General features: G+C 39.5%; 1 pseudogene across 1 annotated transcript; it reads left to right on the top strand.

Annotated features, from left to right (window-relative positions):
- Positions 1–4,882: 4,882 nt before the first annotated feature.
- Positions 4,883–17,838, top strand: LOC148662848 (uncharacterized; annotated as a pseudogene). The gene is made up of 2 exons (XR_015936397.1): positions 4,883–5,494; positions 12,508–17,838. The product of XR_015936397.1 is annotated as an uncharacterized LOC148662848 (transcript).
- The last annotated feature ends 336 nt before the right edge of the window (positions 17,839–18,174 follow it).

Below are 18,174 nucleotides of genomic sequence, written 5' to 3'. Positions count from 1 at the left end.
TTGCTGAAGCAGAGAAGCGACATAATCACAAATGTGACCAGTTTTTCTGCTGTTTCTGGTTAATAATGATTATTATTTTGTATTTTGATTAGTATTTTTCATAGCGTTCTTCCTCAGCTTTTAAGTTATTTGGTGAGCAAGAACCACTGAGAACGAGTCTGAATCAATAAAGAACACATATGGTACTGCTGTCCTGAGTACTACTGCTTCGTCCTAATTGAGCTTTTCAGTGTTGAAGAAGACGTTTCCAATTTCGATTGCTGGTTTCAGAGGATGTGCTACAAGATCACAGATTTATTTGAAAAGATTTGGAGATGCATTGGCTGGGATTCAAACCTGGCTCAATTGCATGAAGGCACCTATACTCAGCAATGTGAGGAAAGGAGAGGGGGCCAGAGGTAGTGTGGCTGAATGGTCTAATATGCTGGATTTTAGGCTCCACTTTCTCAGGCGTGTGGGTTTAAATCCCACTACTGCCCAATGTTTTAAGACCTTACTTCCTGTGATTTGTAATATGGTCAGTAAAAGCACTTTATGTGAGTATCTCTTACATTAGCGCTCCAAGTCACTTACTGCTCCACAGGCCCGGGGTTCAATCCCTGGCATCTTCAGGTGTTTTATATTACTGTACTCACATCGCAATCTTCTGTTGAGTGAGAACTCTTTGCTCGTGTTCATAGAAAGCCAGGTTAATCTTTTGAATCTCACCCAGGATTTCCTGAGAGATCATTCAGCGAGCGAGTCCTCCCTCTGGACTCCGCACTGAGCTGAAAGCTGCACGAATTCCTCACTGTGTGTCCTGTACTGTTACAGGTGGTCAAGCGTAAATGTGCAGCACAGTGACATGAACACCTTGAACTTTTTCTGTATGTGAAGGAAAATGCAAAAGAGCATGAAAAATATTGATCGTTTAAAACATCCATGGTACAACTCGAGCAAAAACTGAAGCACAAAACAACGACTTTCGATGATTACAAGAGATTCAAGAAACACAATCGTCTGCAGATGGGTTCAGATCCTGAACGCTTAAGTTAAAAGAACAAAAGCGAAGTAAACTCTCTTCATTGTCTTATAGTTTATGAAATAAAACAATTTCTTACTTTCTTAATAATTTCTTACTGTTGATAGACGATTTATTGAATTTTAACAGATTCACAATTACAAACATTTGGGTTAAACTGTAATTCACATACTCTAACGAAGAGAAACGTTAGTGTCTTCCGGTGTGTGAGCCCATTTCTCAAAAAATAAAAAAATAAGTTATATAAACTGAATTGTTCTACTTTCTAGGCTTGCATAGTCTTATTCATATTTCAGTTAAATCTTTTCTTCTGTAGTAATTTCAGTTGATATTATATTAATCCTGATTTACAATTTTTGGACATGGTTCATCTTAAATAATTTGTAATTAGTTTCAGTTTTGGAAAATCGCGCCCAGAAGCTACTAAAACTGGTAATGTTTGCATAATGTGTAATGTAATAGTAGCATTTGGGGTGGAAAACAAAGAGTACTTCTTGGTATGAATCCCAAAACTTCATAGGCAGCGTTCTAGGACTTTTTGCTTCAAATAAAGCTGTCAATACATCATAGATTTCTACTCCATCAATATCAGCAGTGTTATCACTACCGAACGCTAAATATAGATCCTGGCAATACTTTGTGAGATCTTCGAAAGAAAATCCAAAATTCTACTGAAGCAATCAAATTTATACGTTTCTTTTCGATCGAGAAGAGGATCATTCCTCTCAAAACTCAAAACATGCCTGTCTTTTCTTTTTTTCAAGGACAAATGGATTATTGAGGTGTAAAGATGGATTCAAAAAACAAAATCATCTGCTATTGCTGCTGTTTCTTTGATAGTTTCTTCAAATCCTTCAACTGATCATTGATATCAAGGAATAATATCATACAATTGTCGCCGTGCATCCTCCGCTAAAATGTTTTAAAAAGTGCGACAAAAGTACAAAATAACATTTATGGTTACTTCTATATTAAAATGAAGGTAAATATACCAAGATGTTAAAATACAATTGTACAGTGCTAACCTAATAATGCCTGTGAAGTTTTCCAACAAATTTGAACTGTAATTCTGAAATATTATATCTGAGAATTCAAAGAGAGTACAAAGATCAAATTCAATCAGTGAAAATACAACAGTAGTTCACTAAACTAAGTTTCTTCCCTGAAATGATTTGTTTGCGAAGCACCAAGCACCCTTGAATGGATGGCGGAAATCAAATATACAGATGGATTGAGAGTGTGCTTTCCAACTTTTGTGTAACATTTTCTTTTGATAAGGCAGAGTTGTCTTCACAATCTGGATTTTATTAAAAGGAGTGACATCAGTGTAAAACAGCTTTCCTTCTTGGGGAACAACGGTTGTGTTCCATATTTCTTATTATTTTAGTTTCAAGATCGCAATTTAGTGTGAAACATAAAAGCCAGCTGGAAAATCTGTTACACTTCATTTACAATGGCCTTTTAACTAATAGCCCGTGCAGGGATCAAACCCCAGCTGTTGGTACGAGTTTCGTAAGGCTCTGCAACATGCACATGAGAAACTAACCTCTGCTTCTTCATTATATACACAGCGAGCTATATTTGCAAGCTTACTGCCCCGTACAGGCTCTGTATTTGATTGCGGTACAAGACCGCCCGTGGAGAAATGAAGTGAGGAGGGTGTGTTCATTAAAAGGCTCAGCGTCCCTGGGAGGGCTCAAAACACCACCCTTTTGGTTAACACCCGAGCCACAAAGACTCATGTACAGCTTAACACGTCTCGGTCTCAGTGCAAGTGATACACTCCATAAACGTTTCGGAGATTCATTTGTTTTTAAAGGAAAATCACCAACAGCGGCCGAGATTTATTGGAGTTTTTCATTCTATACTGCGATTTCTGAAGGGTACCCTGTGAAAATACGAGTTTTGACAAGAAGGGATGGACATATAAGGTCAGAAGGCTGGGGAACTGGACCTTATGGCGAAGGCTGCAGGTTCAGCAGCAGAACCTGTTCAGTATCAGTTGACTCCCATGTACTTAAAACACTCAATTTCCGGATTTAGAGTCAGACGTGCTACCGTTGCACCATGGGGTCCTTAATGAAAAAAAAAACAATCAGTGTTCCTGGATCTGTTGTCGAGAACAACACCTGCTCAAGAGCTACGCAGCAAGAATAAAATGTGGTCTGGGAAGAAGAGACTCTGTTTGGAAGAGCGGCGCTCCTCACAGGAGGAAAAAAAAAATCGCGACGCTGATGGAGGCTTAAAAGTAACTCTTTGGCGTGACCTCGTGGCTCAACGGAAGCGCGTCTGACTTCACATCAAAAGGCTACGTCGAGGTTTTTCAGGTTCTGCTTATGCTTAACACGGAATTCACACCATGCAGTTGAGTTCTATCTGTACACCACATAGATTATCTGAACAAAATAGGGTAATACAGATCACGCATTTAGTAGCTCACGCAGCGAATACCCTTGAATACAGGAGAAAAGGCACGGTTCACATCTGCGAATCATCACCTCCGTCTTTAGAGACAGCTACATCAGATCTCAGTTTCAGATTTCCTTTATTACAGAGTAAAACAAACCTGAAAGTTGAAGATTTTAAGGACACTTGTGTTTTATTGAACAGTGTCTTAAACCTGAAAATGTAATTTGAAAAAAAAACCGCTATTAGACATTAGCTGGTGCCTTTTGTAACGATTTGTTATTTCATGCTGGAAAACAAAGGAAACAGACCCAACGTTCGCTTTCAGGTGCGGTTCATTACATAATCTATTACTGAAGAGCCTGATTAAAATTTACACGAACCAGCTAGAAGTCGAACCTACAATCTTAAGATCCGAAATCAGATGCGTTATTTATTAAAACTCTAGTATATCACATAACCTGAATTCCCCCATAGTGTGCTCAGCGCCGCTACTAGTAATACACCGCCCCGTCTAAAATTTCAAAGTGAGAAACGTGTGTTTTCTGATTTATTATGAGTTTTAAAATATAATATATTTAAATCAGACAAAGGGTTTATATTTCGCACTGAAATTCCGATTGATTGAGAATTCAAAGAAAGACTGTTTTCTTCCACAATACCGTGAAATTATCACATCCACCAGACTCTCCAAGTTCTCCAGACCTTGCTGGGTGAGCATTTGCTCCGTTAAATAAGGTCACGTATCGTGTTAAATCATTTCTTCTCAACACCACAGTTCCTGGTGCACGTTTTCTCTATGAAAAAATACATTTTTCCCCTTGCACGATTTCTCGTTTTTTTATCAAAGCGTACAGAAAGAAGATAGAAGTAGAAACAGTGTCGCAAAAGAACTCTGTCGCTGTTGGGATATGTCAAACGCATTGAACATGAAAAATGCTAGATAAAAGTCATTTTCTCTTCGTTTCTCAGTGTCAGGGCTGCTACAGTACATCAGGAAAATAAAGTATATGCTCAATAGAGGGGTTGTCATATTTTGTCTGATAATCAAACATAAAAAAACAATTATGGAATATGGACAAATTCAAACAATTTATGAAATATGAAATAGAAATCTTGCTTATCAGTGCAGAAGAAATACTGCCAGTTGGCAAGAAACGACAGCATTGTTTTTCTCTAACCAAAAACCTGCATAGGGAGATCAAAATCCACTTGAAAAAATCCACTTGAGATTTTTTCGTTGGGGAGGAGGGTTGTGGAAGGGCAAACAAATAAATCTGTTCCGTTACGAACGGCTAAGGTCGCAGGTGATTCACTCCTCTTGACTAGGTCGCGCTAGGAGGTGCAGAGAAGTTTATATCCGGCTGAAGAAACTCATCTTTCTCAGCTCCGCTTCTCTATTGTTTTGAAGCTGTGGCCGCGCTAACGAATGACGTCATTATACTGCGCGACTCTGCATGTATTTCACCCACGTGTGGATGACTGAATAATTTTCTTTAAAGAAAGTTGTTGTTTTTCTTTAAAATAACTTCAGGTTCTGAATACGTAACGTCTTGTCGACTGTGTTTATGCTTGAACAGAGCACAGCCCTGACAACAGGATCTGTGAAGAATAAAAAATAAGTTGTTCTGTTTAAACTCCGGAAGTCAGCCTTTGTTTCTGACCGACTCTGAAGAAGGATGGCGGAGTGCTTGTTAAATCTGCTAACCCAGCTTGACTCTTTCATGCACGTTTTGCTCAAATCGATCGTGTATGAAGTGTCAGAAGTTTTTGGAAACAGGATGTGTGATTCGGAGGACGAGTTTCAAGACAAACTCCGCAGCGTCTCCCAGATCCTGGTGAGACGGGCCGTGTTTAAAATCACACAGTGTGTGGAGGACAGTGTCGGGAGTGAAATGGCGCAACTGAAGAAGGAAAACGAGAGCCTGAAGTGGAGATTGCAGCTGAGGGAGAAGGAGTCGGGAGCAGGAGGAGATCAGGAACCGACAAACAGTGTTGGACACACGCTTCCCTGTGAAGTCTCTGCAGAAATAAAAGAAGAAATGGACACAGAACTGCAGCTCTCAGGTCAGTGTGGTGACTTGTATGAAGTCAGTATGTGTGTTTAAAACCAGTGTCTATAACTTCCTCACTGGTGAGATTTTTTAAATAACAAACTTTATTTTAAAGAAAACATCTCGTAAGAGTAAACATTCTCGTTATCTAACAAACTATGAAACTGTCATCAAAAAACTTTCCTCACTGGTGAGAATATAGTGCAGAGATGCAGAGTGAAGTGGGAAAGACTTGTGTGATGTAGCAACGGGATTCTTTACTGGAAACTGAACTGTTTTGTCCGGTTACGGTGCTGAAAACACCTCGTTCACATTCAACAATTGTTCCACTGAATCAATTTGTAATCCAACGTCATTATGAAACAACATTTATAAATATTGTATTTACGTTGTATTGGTCTAGATTTTATATGTATACTAATGATTGTGTACATAAAAATTATTTCAATTGGTTTAAGTATTACCGTCCTCCACGGTCTGTGTCTGTATTAACTCCTCTGGAATATTAATCCAGTGTGTCTGTATTAACCTCTCTAAGTAGGCTGGGCAAACGATTTTTAATTTTTTTTAAAAAAGAAATAAAAAATGAGATATAATGATGTGTTCCTGCTTAACTTAGACATGGCACGACTTTAAAACCTATAAAAATAGGTTTCGAGAGTTAAAAACCACTTTTTATGCGCGAAAAATGGGTGATTTTTCTTCCTCGTGATCAGCTCAGAATCTTTGTGTACGCTGTAAGGTTTTTACTTCTTAATTAAACGTTTAAAATACACGAATTTCATAAAGACAACACACGTTTCGAAGAGAAAAAATCCCATTCTTTTCTCTTCCTGGTGTGTGAAACTGATCAGCAGGTCTTTTTTCCCAATCAGAGGCTCTGAAAATAGCGTACCGCCCACTGCGCGCCGTCAGAGAGGGGCGCGGCACCGAGAGAGGGAGGAGGTGCGGAGCTCAGCAGTACAGAACGAACATTCTGCTGCCTGGAGCGCTTATGGCAGCGATCGCGTCTGCATTTATAACTTAGTTTTTAAAATTAATCAAGCAATATGAAGCATCTCTTTTTACTTTTAAGTCACTTAATTATCATTAAGCACAATTTTCTCACCACTTAGACTACTTTTTGATACCATCCTTAGACAAAGCAGAAACTTCTTGTTCTGTCTAATGACATTACAAGTGAAAAGATTACAGAATTTAATCGTCTTTAATTTTGTTACGTTATACAGTTTAGAAACGTTTCATCCATATAAACACCACAAAACTATTCTCGATTGTATTTCTGAATGGTATGTTACACTTAGTTCACTGTTTTAATTACGCCTAATTAAGAAAGTTAGGTGTTAGCATAAACTATTACCAATCAATATTAAATTTAGCACTGTAATAAGTTGTTGCACTTTCCCCCGCATCTTGTAAAAATATATTTTCATTGTTCAAATATACATTAAATCTGACTATCATATAATAAGTTAAATACAAAACTAAAGAAGAAATAGGTTTAAATATAATTCAAAATATTTTGCTAACAATGTTAACTGTTTATAAATAAATTGTATTAACTAAAGAGTAGGATGGCACAGTTGTTAGTTTGCTTTTTGTTTTGTTTCTTTTTCATAAATACAACAGTAGTACCTGATGTCTCAGTGGCTTTCAAAATTAAATTATGCATGCAAACCTGTGAACTAGAAAGATAACTAAGATATCCATCCATTTATAATGGTGGCAAAGTGGTTAGCATTGCTATCTTGGAGCACTGGGGTCCTAGATTCAATTCCTGCCATCCTGTGTGTGTGGGGTTTGCATGTTCTCTCTGGGTTACATGGTTTTTCTCCATATGTGTGATATGACTCCCTCTCGCACTCCAAAACATACTGGTCAGTTAATTGGTTTATGGGAAAACTGGCCCTGGTGTGTGTGTGTTTGTGTCTGTCCTGTGATGGACTGGCGCTATGTCCAGGTGTATTCTGCCTTGTGTCCATTGCTTACTGGAATAGGCTCCAAATCCTCTGTACTGGATAAAGAGATTAGAAATAGATGGAACTATACACAGTGTTAGAAACCCACTATGAAATGGCAGCATCTCACTGAGAATAAAATATTTTATAGTGCTGGCCTTTCCACCTCTCTTGCACATCAGTATCCATACCTAGTTATTTAAACAAATTGCCTCTAATTATAAACATCTTAATATGCTGGCTCTGTGGATCCGCATCAGCTATGTTTGCCCATTCCTTCAATTCATGTGCATCCAACACACAGTTCAATGCTAGTAACTGCACAAAATCTAAAATACAATCCTCATTTCAGTATCTATGTAAACATACAGTCTGTTAACTTCATCATCTTCATCAAAAGTATGCCTAACCCCATTAGAAAGTGTTCTTGTTATCAGTGTATTCCTTAGCTTTCCCAAAATTATCTTCTTCTTACCAACATCTCTAGTCTTTTATCCTGCAATAACTCAGCCAACACTTAAATCCCCAAAAGCTGCTTGTGTTAATTTCTTTAAATCACAAATATCATGTGTAAATACTGGCCATTTAATACTCTGCATTGTGGGATAATAATTTATTTTAAAGGGAACTAGAGAAACTAAGAACTAGAGAAATTAAGAAAGGCTTTTTTTTCTAGAATTAATAAATGCACATCCTGTTCACTGGGGAAATTAAATCCACACTGAGCAATCTTCAATATGTTCAGAATATGACAGCGAGAATCCTATCAGGGATGCATTACACCTGTTTTCAAGTCCTTGCACTGGTTACCTATCAGGTTTCGAGTCAACTTCAAATTCCTCATCCTCATTCAGTACCTACAGTATATGGCTTATTATCTGTCTACTCCCCCACCTTTGTCCGTCTGACTCTGGTCTTCTAGCTGTCCTCAAGAACATCTACATTCTGTGGGTGACAGGGTCTTCTCTAGCTGCACCCCAGAGCTCTCAATTTGTATTCCCAGTGATATCAGTCACGTACCCTGAGTGCATTTAAATCTAACCTCAGAACCTTTCTTTTCAGAAGACTTAGTGTCTGTATCTGCTTCATTTTCTAATTTTGGTAGCACCTCTAACTGCTTGTCTTTCTTATATGCATTTACTTTGTAATCTGTGGTCCTTTTATCTGTTTTTACATCTATTGTATTGCTTTGAGATGCCACCTTTAATGGTGATATATCAAATAAAGTTTTTTATTATTGTTATAGGGAAACATGATCAGATTTTCCCTGGTTCAGAAAAAAAGATCTAAAGTATACTAGTTTGTCACTCTTCTCATTCCCTTTGCTAAATGACTTTTCATACTAATCTGATCAATCTAACTGCCAGTTTTCTGTGCTTTCTCTATCCTGCTAGATTTGCAATTATTCTGAAAATTTTCATCTTGAAATAACTCATTTCTAAATACCTTTTTCACTGTTAACATCCTGCAGCAACTCTGCAACAAAATATACACTTAGCACAGTTCATCCTGCTACCAACATTGAATTAAAAAAATCTTATGATTTCTATATTTATATCTTTATTTAGTGGTTTCATTAGTGACAAAGGCTAAACTTTCTTGGAAAAATGTATTTTATGTGTTGCGGAAAAAACTGACTTGCTTTAACAAAATATGTTTACAAGTCCTTTCACCTGGCTGTTTACCTAAATGCCCAACTATCTGAGAAGCCCTCCATGAAACCATAGTTGCTATTAATTCATTTAGGGTTCACTGACAGAATTGCTGTTTTTTATGCATGCTAATTTCTGATTCCTCACTCTGTTTCATGTTTATAGATAAGACTATTGATCGCGAAGGGAAATTGATGTACATGTTTGCATGTTCTTTTGTAACATACACCTTTTTGTGTTTTTTTTTTGTATATCTAAGCAAGTGTTCCTGCATCCCTCTTCTGCACTATAGGCATGGCTTTTATTCTGTTTGCTCCATTTCTAAAACTTTTTGCTCATGTGCATTTTTGTATTTTTTACACCTCTAGCACTTTAACGTCCTTAATTTGTAGAATTAATTTGAGTTTTAGCCTTAAAAATCTTAAGTTTCCACTATCTTTTGTTTCTTGAACCTACAACTGTTATTATTGATCACCGAATTATTGTACTTGACATGACTTCATTCAGCCTTTCCTGAACGTCTATGACGGGCAGAGAGAGTGCTGTTTCTGGTGCGATCTTTTGCAGCTGACATTTCACTGTTTTAAACGAACAAGAAATTAGATTGCTCATAAATCACTTATGCTATATAAATACAGCGTAATTGCCCTCCGAAAATCCTCTTTTTCTTGTTCGTTTTAGAGACCTTGATCGAAACTGATTTTAGATGTCAGAAAGGATTTATTTTCTCTGTATTTCCTACATTGCTTTGTCGAGATTTTAACTTTATATTTAGGCTCAGATTTCAACTATAAATCGTACACTAATTAATAGCAGTAAATACTGATGTTTTGCTCCCTCTTACCACAAAAATATATATGTTTTGTAGCTGGGATGAACTTTATTTCGTACGCGTAGCTACTGCGATTTGGACACGAAGCGGTTAAAGATGGCGGCAAATCAGGCACCCAGAGGGGGGGGGGGGGCGTCTTCTCGCCTCCATAACTAAAATGCCAAATAGGAGTGGCTTAAGCGACATACACAGTCGTGTAACTGACAGTTTGAGGTAGCCTATCGTGTAAATTTCGCTTTGTTGCTGATAGGTTAAGCTTTCGAAACTCTGCCCCAAAGTCATGTGACTGATTTTTCGCCCTGTTTCGTTGGTTAAACGCAATGATCACAAGTACCACCATAGTTACTGGGATGTGTAGTTTTTAATTCCGTTTGAATTATAACTGTACGTACTGTCTTCATATTTGGCCAGGGCTTTAAAGAGAAGGCGCGCCAAATAAATTCGGTGCCGTCGTCTCCGCTTTAAAGGTACCCCCGTGCTGGAAGAATTTGACCTCGGAACGTTTGAACAGCGTACTCTAAGTGCATTGTTTATATACTGTACTGTGCAGTAAGTGTGTGTGAATCAACCCCTCTCTCTCTCAGTGCAGTGTTAATATACCGGAGTGTCCAGTCAGTGTGTCTGTATTAACCCCTCTCTCAGTACTGTGTTAATGTACTGTAGTGTTCAGTCAGCATGTCTCTATTAACACCTCTCTTTCAGTGCAGTTTTAATGTAATGTTATGCCCAATCACTGTCTGTATTTACCCCTCTGTCTTAGTGTAGTGTTAATGTACTGTAGTTTGCAAGCAGTTTGTCTGTTAACCCACCTCTCTCTCTCAATGCATTGTTTATGTGCTGTAGTGTACAGTCAGTGTCTGTATTAACCCCTCTCTTTCAGTATAGTGTTAATGCACGGTAGTGTCCAGTCAGTCTGTCTGTGTTCACCCCTCTCTCTTAGTGCAGTGTTCATGTGCCCTCTCTCTCAGTGCAGTGTTAATGTGCTGTTATGTCCAATCAGTGTCTGTATTTACCCCTCTGTCTCAGTGTAGTGTTAATGTACTGTAGTGTGCAGTCAGCTTGTCTGTTAACCCACCTCTCTCTCTCAGTGCATTGTTAATGTGCTGAAGTGTCCAGTCAGTGTCTGTATTAACCCCTCTCTCTCAGTATAGTGTTAATGCTCTGTAGTGTCCAGTTAGTCAGTGTGTCTGTATTAACCCCTTTCTCTGATTGCAGTGTTAATGTTCTGTGGTGTCCAGTCAGTCTGTATTGATCCCTCTCTCTCAGTATAGTGTTAATGCTCTGTAGTATCCAGTTAGTCAGTGTGTCTGTATTAACCCCTTTCTCTGATTGCAGTGTTAATGTTCTGTGGGGTCCAGTCAGTCTGTATTGATCCCTTTCTCTCAGTGCACTGTTAATGTAAATGTAATGTGATTGTGATATTATTACAGTAGACTTACTTTTTACATGGTAGTTAGGTTTCTGACAAAGCTAAATCAGAACACCCCCTTATACCCACTTATTCCGCTATGTTTAAACAACCCAAATTGATTGTGAGTGTACTTGTACGCGTGTGTGTAGTTTAAAGCTTTTTAGATCACATGGCCTCAGCTATCACTACTATGCTGATGATACTCAAATATACATCCATACCAAACCTAACGCTGATGTGTCTGTCTCTATTCTTTTTAGTTGCATCTCCCATATAAAATCTTGGATGACTCAAAATGTCCTTCATCTTAACTGTGCACCACCCATCAACTTTGTAAAACCAATGTGTAACCCTATCTGTAGATGGTCTTGTACTTGAGCTTCAGTGTAAATTGAAAAACTTGGGGATGATATTTGACGTTTGACCCATATGTGCAGCATGTTGTCAAAACATCTTTCATTCACTTCAAAAATATTGCTCCACTACGCCCTGTGTTATCACTAACTGTGGCTGAAAAGAGTTGTCTAATCTTGAATAGACTACTGTAACGCTCTACTCTCTGGGGACTCTAAATCCACATTGAACAAACTTCAGTATGTCCAAAATTCAGTAGCCAGAATCCTGACTAGGTCTAGTCACATTACTCCTATCCTGGAGTCCTTGCACTGGCTTCCTGTCAAGTTGCATGTCGACTTAACAATCCTCCTGCTCACCTATAAGGCTCTCCATGGCTTGGCACCTCAGTACCTGTCTGGGTTATCATCCTACTCCCCACCTCACAACCTTCACTCTTCTAATTGTGTTCTCCTATCTGTCCCCAAGTCCGTCTACAATCAATGGGTGACATGGCCTTCTCCTGTTGTGCCCCCAAGCTCTGGAACTCTCTCCCCAAGGATATCAGAGAGTCACATTCTCTAAACTCCTTCAAATCCAGACTCAAAACCTTCTTCTTTAGAAGACCCTTCATTGAACTATTCTTTACCCCTCTGCTCCTACTGTATTTAGTACCACCATCTACTGTCTCCTCTAACTGTGTGTTCTCATCATGCTTATTTTGTGTATTTTTTGTTGTTGGCATTCTGTAAAATGCTTTGAGAAGCCACTTTTAAAGGTGCTATATAAAATAAAGTTTTTTATTATTATTATAAAGATTTTGTCTTGTTCTGTTTACAGGTGCAGAGGCCAGTGCTCTCTCTGAGGCTGGGGAAAGGGCTCCTCTTGAACAAAAGCACAGTGAGGAGGAGTGGGGCTCCAGTCTGATGCAAGAGACAGAGCTCACTGCTCCAGAAGGGAAAAAGACTCTCAGTGAGCAGCACACAGAGAGCAGACAGATTGTTGAGGTTCTGGACTCTGTGCCCATGATGAAGATGGAGTCTGAGAGTGAGACACCTGGGCTCTTAGTATGTGATGATTTTACAAAGAAGATGAATAATCTGGACTCGAACAATATTACACAAGGCTGTAATGAACTGGGCTGTGTCTCTGTACAAGAGCACAGTGAAGAACTGGATGTCTTTAATCTTACAGAGCAGGACATGGAGCCCCAGTTGATTGACTGTGCAGAGCAGCAGACTGATGTACCTGGTGAAGAGAACATTGTTGAGATACAGCACCGAGAGGAGAGTCAGTACAGGGAGGAGCAACAGCAGCTCCTACAGGGCTTGATAATTAGGCCTTGTTCTGTTCAAGTGGAGAGACTGTCATTGCACAGTCTCAAACAATCATGTAATCCCTTAGCATCTGATGACTTTACACACAGGTTTAATAACCTGGTTACTGAGAAAATTGCTGAAAGTTTTAATGAACTGGAGAGTGTGTCTGTTCTTGGGCAAAGAGAGGAACAACTGAATGAACTGGGCGGTTTTAGTTTCAGAGAGCTGGAGAAGGAGCCCCAGATGATTCACACTGCTGAGCAGAACACTGAGGGACATAATGAAGAAAACAAATCTCACTTTCATCACACAGAGCAAGACCATTCCATGGAGCATTTGCAGAATAAGAGACCCCAGCATGATCAGAGGATGAGGAAGAATCACTCAAGGCCTTGCTCCGATGGAGTGCACAAACTGCTATTATGGCACAGGGAGGAGGAGCGTTTCTGTCAGTCTAGCATTTCAAAACCCTACCGGCACCTTCACACAGGAGAGAGGCCGTTCAGCTGCAGTCAGTGTGGGAAGAGTTTTAGTAAAATAAATCACTTACAATCACACCAGCGCATTCACACAGGGGAGAGACCGTTCAGCTGCAGTCAGTGTGGGAAGAGTTTTAGTCGGTCAGATGTCTTAAAAACCCACCAGCGCTTTCACACAGGAGAGAGGCCGTTCAGCTGCAGTCAGTGTGGGAAGAGTTTTAGTCGGTCAGGTGACTTAAAAACCCACCAGCGCATTCATACAGGAGAGAGACCGTTCAGCTGCAGTCAGTGTGGGAAGAGTTTTAGTCGGTCAGATGTCTTAAAAACCCACCAGCGCATTCATACAGGAGAGAGACCGTTCAGCTGCAGTCAGTGTGGGAAGAGTTTTAGTCGGTCAGATGTCTTAAAAACCCACCAGCGCTTTCACACAGGAGAGAGACCATTCAGCTGCAGTCAGTGTGGGAAGAGTTTTAGTCAGTTAGGTAACTTAATAACCCACCAGCGTATTCACACAGGAGAGAGGCCGTTCAGCTGCAGTCAGTGTAGGAAGAGTTTTAGTCGGTCAGATGACTTAAAAACGCACCAGCGCATTCACACAGGAGAGAGACCATTCAGCTGCAGTCAGTGTGGGAAGAGTTTTATTCGGTCAAGTACCTTAATAACCCACCAGCGCATTCACACAGGAGAGAGGCCGTTCAGCTGCAGTCAGTGTGGGAAGAGTTTTAGTCAGTCAAGTAGCTTAATAGCCCACCAGCGCCTTCACACAGGAGAGAGGCCGTTCAGCTGCAGTCAGTGTGGGAAGAGTTTTAGTCGGTCAGATGTCTTAAAAACCCACCAGTGCTTTCACACAGGAGAGAGACCATTCAGCTGCAGTCAGTGTGGGAAGAGTTTTAGTCAGTTAGGTAACTTAATAACCCACCAGCGTATTCACCCAGGAGAGAGATCATTCAGCTGCAGTTAGTGTGGGAATAGTTTTTTTCCAGTCAGGTGACTTAAAAACACCAATCTAGTCACCAGGTCAGTCACCAGTCAAGTCAACTAAAATGTCTTTTAGTGCAAGTAGGTAGAATTATCAGCATGTGACATCCGAAGAAGGCTCCACTGTCGAAACATTTATTTTCTTCTCTTTTCAGCAAACCTTTACTTGTTCCCAAAATATCTATTAGTCATAGTCACCCACTTTTGAGTTCGTCTGGTCCATTAAATTTTGACTATACTCTTATTTACAGTTGACTGAAATAGAAATAGCTCTTGTCACAGAGTTTAATTTGTGTATAGTAAAATGTTTTTAGTTTAATTCAATTTTAAAATGAATTAAGTCTACATTTAATTAATTTCTAAATTGAATTGAATTCCTTATACCCTTGGAATGTTAATTATAGTCATGTTTAATTTACAATTAAGACTGTCTCATTGGATAGGCTTGTAATTGTTTAACAGCTTTTAACTTACCATGTTAAGCAAAGAACACTCTTAAGGGAAAAAAAAGTCACACATCTGATTAAATTCTACAGAAAGAGCTCAAAGTCTTTGTTGCACAATCTAAAGTGTATTTATCCCCAGGGAGGATATATATCAAATACAAGAAATATTTATGCAATAAAGGGTAAAAAATAAAGAATAAGATATTGTATGAATCTCTTTTAATAAGAAAATCTATTTTGGCAGCATTAGTAATAATTCCATATTTTAATGTTTTTTTTCACTGCAGCTATTTTTTTTAAACACTACAGGACAAGCAATATATACAGTGCCTTCAGAAAGTATTCACATCCCATTGTTTATTTCTCATTCTGCTGTGTTGCAAAGTCAAATTAAATCATATTTGAATGGGATTTTTTCCACTCTTGTAGAAGCAATTCTCTGTAATGTTAAAATTAAATTAAGTATTTATAATTGAAAATTACTTAATTGATAAGTATTCACTCCCTTTGTTTAAACAACCTAATTTGGGTCAATTATCTTGAGAGATCACACTTAATACATTAACAAGGTACACCTGTGTTAATTTCAAATTCACTGGTGTTCAATTGCTTGATAAATTGCACAATAAATATCACTGACTGTCAAAAAAACCACCAACAACAGGCAATGTTCAAAACAGCAAAAAGATAACAGGTTATGTGCAAAAACATGCAACAGCAGAATGAAATAAAGGGAATGAAATTATGGCGATCTACCTCTACCATACATTGACATGTATGGTAGAGGTAGATTTTCAATGTGTGTTTGGGTTTTTGGTAAGAAAGAAAGAAGGCGCTGTGAGTTTCAGATCATAGGTGAGAGTGAGAGAGGCTGGGAGTTTAATAGTTTGATAGTGCGGGGGTAAAAACTGTCTGAGTCTGGTAGTCCAGGCCCGAATGCTCCGGTACGGTTTTCCAGATGGTAGCAGATCATAAAGTCTGTAGCTGAGGTGTTTGGGGTCTTTGATGATGCCTAGAGCTTTCCTCAAGCACCGTCTGTCATTAATGTCCTGTATAGATGGGAGGGCAACCCCAGTGATAGACTGGGCAGTTTTCACCACCCACTGTAGGGCTTTGCAGTCAGAAGCACTGCAGCTGCCATACCACACTGTGATGCAGCCTGTCAGTGTGCTTTCTGTAGTGCATCTGTAAAAGTTAGTGAGGATCTGGGGATATATCTTAGCCTTCTTCAACCGTCTTAGGAAGTACAGGCGCTGTTGCGCTTTCTTGATCAGACAGGTGGTGTTGAGAGACCATGTGAGGGCCTCGGTGATATGGACGCTAAGGAATTTAAAGTTACTGACCCTTTCAACTTAAGCACATTGTGAAAGGTGTTGATGGGGTCTGTTAATTTAGCCTCAAACAAAAGTTAAACTAAGATGCCATAAAGCTGATTTGCTTTATCAGCCCCAGTGACTTAACGTTACATAATAACAGACAGGAACAACACCCACAGACAGGACAAACCAGACCAATGTCTGCTGCATATCAAAGGGCAGAACCTAGAGCAAGACAGAGTAGGACAAGAAGTAATTATATATCAAAGAACAGGACAAGCACTCAGATTGTGAAACAAACTTTCTTCTGACTGTATATATAAGAGCTGGGAAACCCTTGCAGTTTGTCTGTTCTGTGGGGCAGACCCAGCGCGCGTTGTTGGACTTATTGAGCTCAATAAAACTGAATCCACACAAGACTGTGTCCTGCTAAGGAAGCTAAGGTTAATAATATTATTAATAATATGAGTATAGACCAGTTGTGCTAGCAGTTTAATCACCAGTGACTGCTGAGCTGAGTGTTAAGCGAGGAGTTGGCCCTGTATGCTAACACCAGACTCATATTCACTGACCTCAAGGGTACTTGTAAGTGTGATGGCAGCTCCGCTGGCAGCACTGATAGATCTGGAGATGCTATCTAGTCCAGATAAAACAGGGTCGGTTCTAGACCACTTAAGGAGGAGTATTATAAGGGCTAAAGGTAAAGGGAACATGGAAACAAAAGTTATGTATTAAGATTGAAATAAAACCTAATAATATTAATTGCTTACACTTTTATAGTGCTTTTCTGGACACTCCACTCAAAGCGCTTTACAGGTAATGAGGACTCTCCTCCACCGCCACCAATGTGCAGCCCCACCTGGATGATGCAATAGCAGCCATAGTGCGCCAGAACGCTCACCACACATCAGCTCTCAGTGGGGAGGAGAGCAGAGTAATGAAGCCAGTGCAGAGATGGGGATTATTAGGAGGCCATGATTGGTAAGGGCTAATGGGAAATTTGGCCAGGACACCAGGGTTACACCCCTACTCTTTTTCAAGAAACACCCTGGGATTTTTAATGACCACAGAGATTCAGGACCTCGGTTTTACATCTCATCTGAAGGACGGCGCCTGTTTAAAGTGTAATGTCCCCGTCACTATAATGGGGTACTAGGACCCACATGGACCGCAGGGTGAGCGCCCCCTGCAGGCCCCACTAACACCTCTTCCAGCAGCAACCTTCCCAGGAGGTCTCCCATCCAGGTACTGACCAGGCTCACACCTGCTGTGCTTCAGTGGGTTGCCAGTTGTGAGTTGCAGCTGCTGCTAAATGAATGGCGATAGTATTGTTTTTAAGTTATGAGAATATGGGGAGGGAATTAATACAAATGTTGTTTAGCAATGCTAAGTCAAGAAAAGAAGACAAACAACTTTTAAAAAAAGTTAAAAGAAGGGTTGTGCGACAAGCAAAAAGGGTAAAAAACAGGTAGTGATGGGCTGCGAGAGGTGGCGATGACGGAGAAGAATGTGAGGTGTGGAGAGGACAGAAGTATAAGCCTGGATGGGTGATAGAAGAAAGAACTGGAGTATAAATGTAAAGAATAACCTTCTGCCTTCCACCTCATAACCCTGGTGAGGCAAAAAAGAATAATACAGCACACAATAGCACAGAACGTGTGCTCAAAAGTACGATAAGCAAAAAAAAAAATTGGATTGCAATCTGATTGGAAGTAACAAACATTTCTTTGTTGAAAAAAACTGAATGGAATACGTGATACTGTGTTTATTAAAAGTTACACAGCCGTTAAAATAGATACATGTAAAAGTAAAATGGACGCTGTCATTTCGTATAGTTTTCACTGGGATGTTATTTTGTTCAATCTTTTTATCTGTTATCTACCCGTAGAGTCTACAGTTTTAATCGATAATTTACTACTTATGTCTGTGAAACACAGTGAGAGGGAGCTCCCGTTCCTCATTCAAACTA

The sequence above is a fragment of the Lepisosteus platostomus genome, chromosome 5, assembly GCF_059453375.1.
Source record: "Lepisosteus platostomus isolate fLepPlt1 chromosome 5, fLepPlt1.hap1, whole genome shotgun sequence".
NCBI classification, from domain to species: Eukaryota; Metazoa; Chordata; class Actinopteri; order Semionotiformes; family Lepisosteidae; genus Lepisosteus; species Lepisosteus platostomus.
The sequence above is the reverse complement of the archived record's forward strand: the minus strand, read 5'-3'. Positions and strand labels throughout refer to the sequence as shown.